This window comes from Cebus imitator, unplaced genomic scaffold, assembly GCF_001604975.1.
Source record: "Cebus imitator isolate Cc_AM_T3 unplaced genomic scaffold, Cebus_imitator-1.0 Scaffold245, whole genome shotgun sequence".
In the NCBI taxonomy this organism is placed as follows: Eukaryota; Metazoa; Chordata; class Mammalia; order Primates; family Cebidae; genus Cebus; species Cebus imitator.
The window spans coordinates 375,323-383,246 of record NW_016107560.1 but is presented as its reverse complement, the minus strand read 5'-3'; positions in this window follow the sequence as shown (position 1 = coordinate 383,246).

Genomic DNA, 7,924 nt, shown 5'->3' with positions numbered 1-7,924 from the left:
GATTCATATGAAATTTATTTAATATAAAGAGTGAGATAAAATGCATAAATTAGCTGCCCTCAAAAGCTAAATAATTATTCTATTATCATGTACTAAATAGTCAGTTTTACTCCAGTAATATAAATGGCAACTTTACTTTTGAATAAAATATATAGATATTTAAAGCAAGGAATGTTCCAGGAAGACAAAGTAGCTAGTACAAAGGCTTTAGGGAGAGTACACCTGGAGTATTCAAGGAACAGCAAGGAGCCACTGCTGCTGGAGAGGAGGGAGCTAGAGGGAAAAGACAAGGAGGTAAGGCATATGGAAAATGCCAGGAGCACCCACATCATATAGGGCCTCCTCAATCACTCTCTGTATCTGAAAGGCTTTTTTACTGGTATCCTTTATTTTGTTTGTTTGTTTGTTGATAGCTAGAGATGAGTATGATTTTTTGAAAATCTCAATTTTTCTCATTGTGATTTGCTTATTAAGTTGTCTTATTTTTAAAATATATTCTAATCATTTCTACATTTAAAAACATTTGTGATTTCTGGTACTTTTCCCAAATTTGCAACTATGGAAAGGTGCAAAGGCATATCTTAACATTTAAAATGTATGGTTCTACTCAATCAACAGATATTGCTTTTTATTTGGTTCTTATTTATACATCATATCCCTTTTTCTTTCATTCAGTGTGCTAGTCAATTTTTTCAAGAACATTATTTTAAGAAAGCAGCTCTGAATTTGTTTCTTTTTTTCTCTAATTCATTAATTTACACTTCTATTTTAACAATCATTTTTCTCTGAATTCTTAGTTTCTTTTCCCTATCCTAATGTCTTGAGTTTACAGTTTAAGTGATTCATTTTTATTCTTCTTTTTTGGGGGGGGTGGGTATGATGAACTTTAATTTCACTGATTTTCAATACCCAAGTGTGGCAATGTGAGGTTGCCACATACAATAATTGACATGATACCACAAGGACCTTCCAAGAGAATTATTCTTACTTTTGATGGGAGATATCACTTAAAAAAAATTAAAGGTGCTCCCTTGGTTTTTATAATTCCTAACTGTAAAATATAATTTTAGTACAGAGCAAAAAATTATCCTTGGTTGGTTACATCATTCCATTACAAAATGGAAACTCACTAACAAAAGAAACAAAACACTGCAATAAATAATTTACTGAAAGGTAGTTTTGCCGCACTGCACATGACTATACAGAATTCAGCCATATTCTATAGCTTTTGAATTTACAATGTTGTATCTTTACTAGAAATTCTAAGTTTGTTTTGATTTCTTCTTTGATTTAAAAATTATGTAGAAGAGAAATTTGTTTTTCTTTTTAAAGAAATCATCTCAGTATTTTTGGTTTTAATCTGCTCTTTAATGCATTTTGTAAATTGTATTGATATTGATTACATTGCTTTTATTTCTTAAAATCTAACAGGTTTATATTTATGGTCAATACGAGTTTCTTTTAAAATTTTAAATAGATTTACACTTAATAATAAACCTTAATTTAGCATTTGAAATCTATTCAAAATACTTTTTCATTCTTTCTGTGAACTGATAAGAATCTTGGTCCTTCGTAGAATTAAACTAAAATCGCTACTTGGTATTAATGCATTGATCCTATCAACTCAATCAATTCCATTCAACCAAACCAACTGAGCCCCTACAATGTTTCAGGTTCTGTGCTAAACATGTGAGATAGAATCATAAATGAGTCATAACTCCTTTTTTCCCACCTATTATGATTTAGTGAACCAGAGAGTTGTGCACAACTACAAACCCAAAGCGGAGTCACATAAAAAGTCTGGTTAGAGAACACAGTAAGGAGAAATTAATTCTGAAAGGAGGATCAATGAAGGCAATAGGAAACCATTGCCTTTTCTCCAGCAGGGTCTTCAATACATATTGCTCAAGATGTCTGTTCAGAATTGAGATTAGAGAGGACAAGAACTGTTAGATAAATCAGGTCTCAAAATACCATGAAGTTTTTTCTATAGATGGCATGGTTTTTATCATAAGCCCAAAGTAAGAACTATTTTATTACACATTGGAAAATCTTCCAACGAAGATTTTCTAGCAAGACTGACTAAACTATTTCTCATATGATGGCAACTTCCCTACCCTGCTTCCACCCACACAATTGAAAATGATATGACTAAAGGGAATTTATATTTGAAGGCAGAAATCTCTGAGACCACAGTAAAAGCTAGTGAGAAAAAGGCTGTCAGAAAGGGAAAATAAGGTTTCATAAAACAAAATGGGACATTTGTCTTATTGTTAAAACATGCCATGGAACTCTAGGAATTGTGGTGCTCAGGTGCAGAATAATAAGCCTTGATTTGGCAATGGAAAATTCCATGAAGGATCCAATAATATGTTATGCTTCATTAATATAAGGTTTTTTACATTTTTACTGTGGATTTTCATCCTTCATTATCCCCAAATGCCTTATTAACTGAAGCTACTATGAGGAAAATCTCACGACCTTAGGAAAGGTCTCTAATGATGTGTTTTTAAATAAAGATATCAAAAACAATTTTGTTTAAGGAAAAGAGAACAAAATGTACCCTAAATGGAAGGTTCAGAAATATCTAAAGGCAGCAAATCTTAGCACCATCACAATATAAGCTTAGATTTATACAGAGTGACTTATTTTCACTGAGAGTAAGGGCAAGGGCCTGGCCTGAGGTGATATTTTAACAGTGGAGGAGGTCAACCTTTCTGGCTGATAAAATTTTTCAGTGACAAGGAAAACCAGATGTAAAACTGCTGCACGACACTTCATATCAGGTTGGCGCAAAAGTAATAATTGCGGCTTTTGTCATTACTTTGCATGGCAAAAACCGCAAAGGCATTTGCACCAACCTAATACAATTTCTAACTTTGCAGTCTGCCCATCTGAGAGGTGTGATTTAATTCTCACCCGCCCTTTTCCCTTCTACCTAATGTTTCTCTGATACTTGTAATAGAATAAATGGGGAAAGAGGACCGGGTACTCAGCAGTGCAAAAACATTTAATTAACTGAGGTTGGTTTTCACTATTTTAGTTCCAAGCAGCCAGAGTCAATGAGTCACACCAGAGCTCATGATTTTGGGGTTCAATGAAGACTGCATGGGCTATTTCCAAAGTTTCCTTGCCCAGAATAGGGGTAGAAGCCTCACCTCATCCACAACAGGTAGACAGGGAAGTTTCTAGCCAACCATCGGTGTCTACAAGAGACATGCACAGATGGAGTGGACTGTGTCTCTGTTTCTGCCCTACAAGCGTAACATCATCAGGTCACCTCTCTAGGCTTTGGTTGGTTTTGAAACAAAATAATCTATGACGCTTCTTAAACAAAGCAGATGTAAATTTTTATTCATCAAAAATGCAGGAGATTGGACTTGATCTCTAAAAGCCCTCTACTACCACAAAACTTAAATTCTTCCACTTCTTGGGTAAGCCCCGTCCAATATGTGGAGTCTAATACATACTTCCTCAGAACCCAAAAGTATTTCCTAGTCTGACTTTCTTTGACTTGAAAAAAAAAATAGTATAAAAGCATAGATTCTGAGCTTATGAGCCGGTGACCTTGGGCAAGTTACTTAATCACTCCTTGCCTACATGTCCTTATCTCTAAAATGAGGATAAATAATCATCCCTATTTAGTAAGTTTTAAAAAGAATGTGCTTAGAATAGTGCCTCTTACATGAAACATGATCTATGTAAACATCTGTTTTTGTTAATGGTCAGATTATACAAGGAAAAATGAGAAAATTTTGCAAGTACACAACCAACTATGAAAAAGTTAACAAACACCCAAATTAATGTTTTATAAATTTGTATGTTTAAAAGCAAGATTCTTAGCATTTTATCATACCTACTTCCCTTAATATTACAATGGGGGCATTTCTCTGTCATTAATATTTTCAAAATTGGTTTGAATGGTATTATTACAGTCTCTCATATAAGGATATATTGTGATATATTTAAATTCTTCTATTCTTTAAGAAAGACTGTTTCCAATCTTTGCTATTTGAAAAATGCTAAGATAAATATCTTTATATGCAAATATTGGACTAAAAGTTGATTTTTATTTCCTCAGGATGTAGCCCACAAATAAGATTTATTGATCAATAGGAATTAACATCTTTAGGGTTCTTCGTATATAGCTCCCAATTGTTTTTCCAAAGGGTTATCCTAATTTTCACTTCTACTTGTAGGGTTTGAAGGTCCCGATCAAATTATACCCTATTCGGCATTGAAAAATACCTTTAAGTAGTGTTTTCTAATCTCATACATAAAACTGTATATAACTAACAGATTAATTTGAATGTCTTTGCTTACAGCAATATTTTTTTTAGTAGTTAATGACTTGTATTTTTTCTGTGAATTGTTGAATTGTCTGTATACATCTTTTGGCCATCATTTTTTATTATAGTATTTGTGCATTATTATGGAATTGTTTTGTTACACAGACCTTTGTTATGCTTTGGAAACTTTCTTCCTTACAATTGCTATTCATCTCTCATTGTAGATTTCTATTGATATTTTATTCATTTAGCAAGTATTTATTGAACATAAACTGTATGTTGGTCATTGCTCCAAGCCCTGAGAAAACAAGCCAATGTTCTTAAATAAAGACGAAGTCCTTTATCTTGTATAACTTAATGTCTAGTCAGAGAGACACATATTAATCAAGAAACTAAGCAAGTAAATAATATAATGAATAATTTATACAATTGATATCCAAATGGTATTGTTCATTTTTCACAAGCCAGAATGCTGCAATATAAGATACATGTCAGCTGGGCACAGTGGCTCATGTCTGCAGTCCTAGCACTCTGGGAAGCTGAAGTGGGTGGATCACTTGAGGTCAGGAGTTTGAGATCAGCCTGACCAATATGATGAACCCCGTCTCTACTAAAAATACAAAAATAAACTGGGCATGGTGGCGTGCACCTGTAGTCCCAGTTACTCGGGAAGCTGAGACAGGAGAATTGCTTGAACCCGGGAGGTGGAGGTTGTAGTGAGCCGAGATCATGCTACTGCACTCCAGCCTGGGTGACAGAGCGAGACTCCATCTAAAAACAAAAAACAAACAAAAAAGATACATGTCACTCATAAGTTTAAGCAATGTTTCTCAGAACACACAAAGTAGAGGGATTTTCTTGACAGGTTGCAAAATAATGCATACCTCTCTTTTCTTCTAGGAAGAGGGTTCTCAACTCTACCTGCACAGCAAAAGCATCAGGTTTTCAAATACCCATGTTTGCCCACCCATCCCTACCTGATGAAGTAGCATTGCGTGGGAGCTGGGCATAAATATTATTTTTGAAAGTCTTTCAGATGATTCTAAAGTGTATTCAATGTTGATAATAAATAATGCCTTTCTGCTGTCTCAGTTTGAATACAAAAAGTCTAAGACCAGGCTTCTATGTTAAAACTAGACACATTAACGTAGGTCACTGTGGGATCATGAGGAATGCACACAAATATCTTCATTCTTGGGTGAGCTCCAAATGACTGAAAATCAGATCCCAAATTTTCTGCTAATAGTTAAAGGGAAGGATTTGGGGACTATGGCTAATATATAACTGAAGATAAAACTAAGAGAGATACAATGGGCAGTGTGGAAGGAAAACCAAATACCAATCAAAGCTATGCACTGAGAAAGGAACGGGCTATGCTTCAGCATTGCTATGATAATTAGCAATTCCAATTGTTAGTGATTCAAAACCAATAAAAGTTCATTTCTTGCTCAGGGTAAATATTATACAAGAGTTGGCAAAGACCTCTACTGTCACATTCACAGTGTTAGGATAACATAAATCTAAACTCAAATAAATACTAAAATATGAAAATCAAAGTACCATATCTTTTTAATTTGGGCCCATGCTGATAAAATTTACTGCTTTTTTGCTCACCATCCTCAAAAAAAGAATGATAGCTGGGTTAAAGTGGTCTATGCATATTTATTATTATTAATCAATAGATTGTTTCTCAAGGCAAAACTGACCTTATCCAAAGTTGAATTCAGCAACAGAGGAAGAAAATAGCAAGTGTTAATGAATTTTTAAGCCATGTTAACCCTGCTTGCCAATCATATGGTTTAGGAGTTTGATCTCTCAGAGTAGCAATTCTCTCTCACATCTGCATGGGTGTGAGGGTGACTGGTGGATAGAGCTAAGAAAGAAACTAAGATATGGAGCTGTTGGCTCTTTCCTACATGACACTACTATTTATGAATAAAAAATTGGCATGAAGTGTATTATGTTCTTAAACACCTCCAATATGTAAAAAAAAAAAAATAATAATAAGCCCTGATGACACCAGAAAACAAAGAGTACCACAGGTAATACCGACAAGAATGTATTTCTTAACAGGATAATCTGATGTAGGTTAATTCATGACTATTATTGTATAAGACTTAAGTTCAGTTGGTTGAACACCACGTTCCTGACATCTGTCAAGTGTGATCCAAATCCACATGTGCCTATCTACCTATTGGAAATAAGAGAGGATGAGATGAAACAGGCTGGATGTATCAGTTGAAATACTTCCCTCTTTTCCAGTAAAAACGTCAGAGTACAAGCCTCTTTTAATCTTAGAAACAACACTTCAAGAATAAAATAATAGTCCTTCTCCAAGTTCTAGTATATTACTGAAACACCCTGCTGTAAGCCAATCCTCTCTTGAGAAGTTTAGGACTATGATGTGGGTTCAGAAAATTGATCACATAGGGGAACCTGTGACAACCCTTTAAACGTTTTTATAGTAACCAAAATAAAAGGAAACTATAACATTAAATAGACTAGTAAGGGCACATAATATATTTTAAATGAATAATTACTAGGATTCTACAATTAATTATCATTTTGTTTTTCTTCCTTACTGGAGCTGCTTCAGGTAGCTTTTTGTTTTGGTGAGAGGCTTCTTTCCTCTTTGTTTTGGTGAGAGGCTTATTAATGAATTTTGTTTTGTTGAAATTTGTGACATACTGAAGTGGAGTCTGCTCCCGTATAAAAGTGTTCAATGTCTTTCTGCTCTTCTGACCTAAAATGTTGAATTCTGCTTCCAAACACCCAAGAAAACCAAAATAATATATGCACTTTATATATTGAGATAAAGAAGAAAAATGCAACACCAACAATAACATTGTGGGTAATCTTGTAACTTTTTCGGTGTATTACAGAGGAGTAGATTTTATGAAGGCCTAATCCCACCCAACAAACATGTCCCAAAACAAGGAGACGGTTAGTTATTCAGAATTAACTTCATGCATAAACCTAACCAATGCCAGCATAAATTGGAATACAGAATAAGATCTGAGCCAGACTTTGTGAAAATCTCTGACACTTTTAACTGCTTCCCATCTAACGAGAAGGCTTGGGGTTATTTGCATCATCTTCCTGTCTTCCTATTTTATTTTATCTTATTTTACTTTAGGTTCTGGGGTACATGCGCAGGTCATGCAGGGTTGTTGCATAGGTGCATACTATATCCAGCATTTCTCCCCATATTATCCCTCCCCACCCTTCCCACCCCCTGCTACCCTCCCCTAGCCCTCCCAAAGTGCCCCCAGTGTGTGATGCTCCTCTCCCTGAGTCCACGTGTTCTCATTGTTCAACACCTGCCTATGAGTGATAACTTGCAATGTTTGGTTTTCTGTTCTTGTGTCAGTTTGCTGATAATGAAGGTTTCAAGATTCATCCAAGTTCCTACAAGGACATGAACTCATCATTTTTTATGGCTGCATAGTATTCCATGGTGTTTATGTGCCACATTTTCCTTGTCCAGTCTATCCTATCTTACTCTTAAGGCAACCTGTGAAACCCACCACCATGTGTTGCCAACCACTGATGCTTTATCTATCTTTATGCAAGAAAGTTGGGAAAGATGTGTCCTTCTCAAGACTTGATGTTAGGTGTGTCCATAAGATCATAGA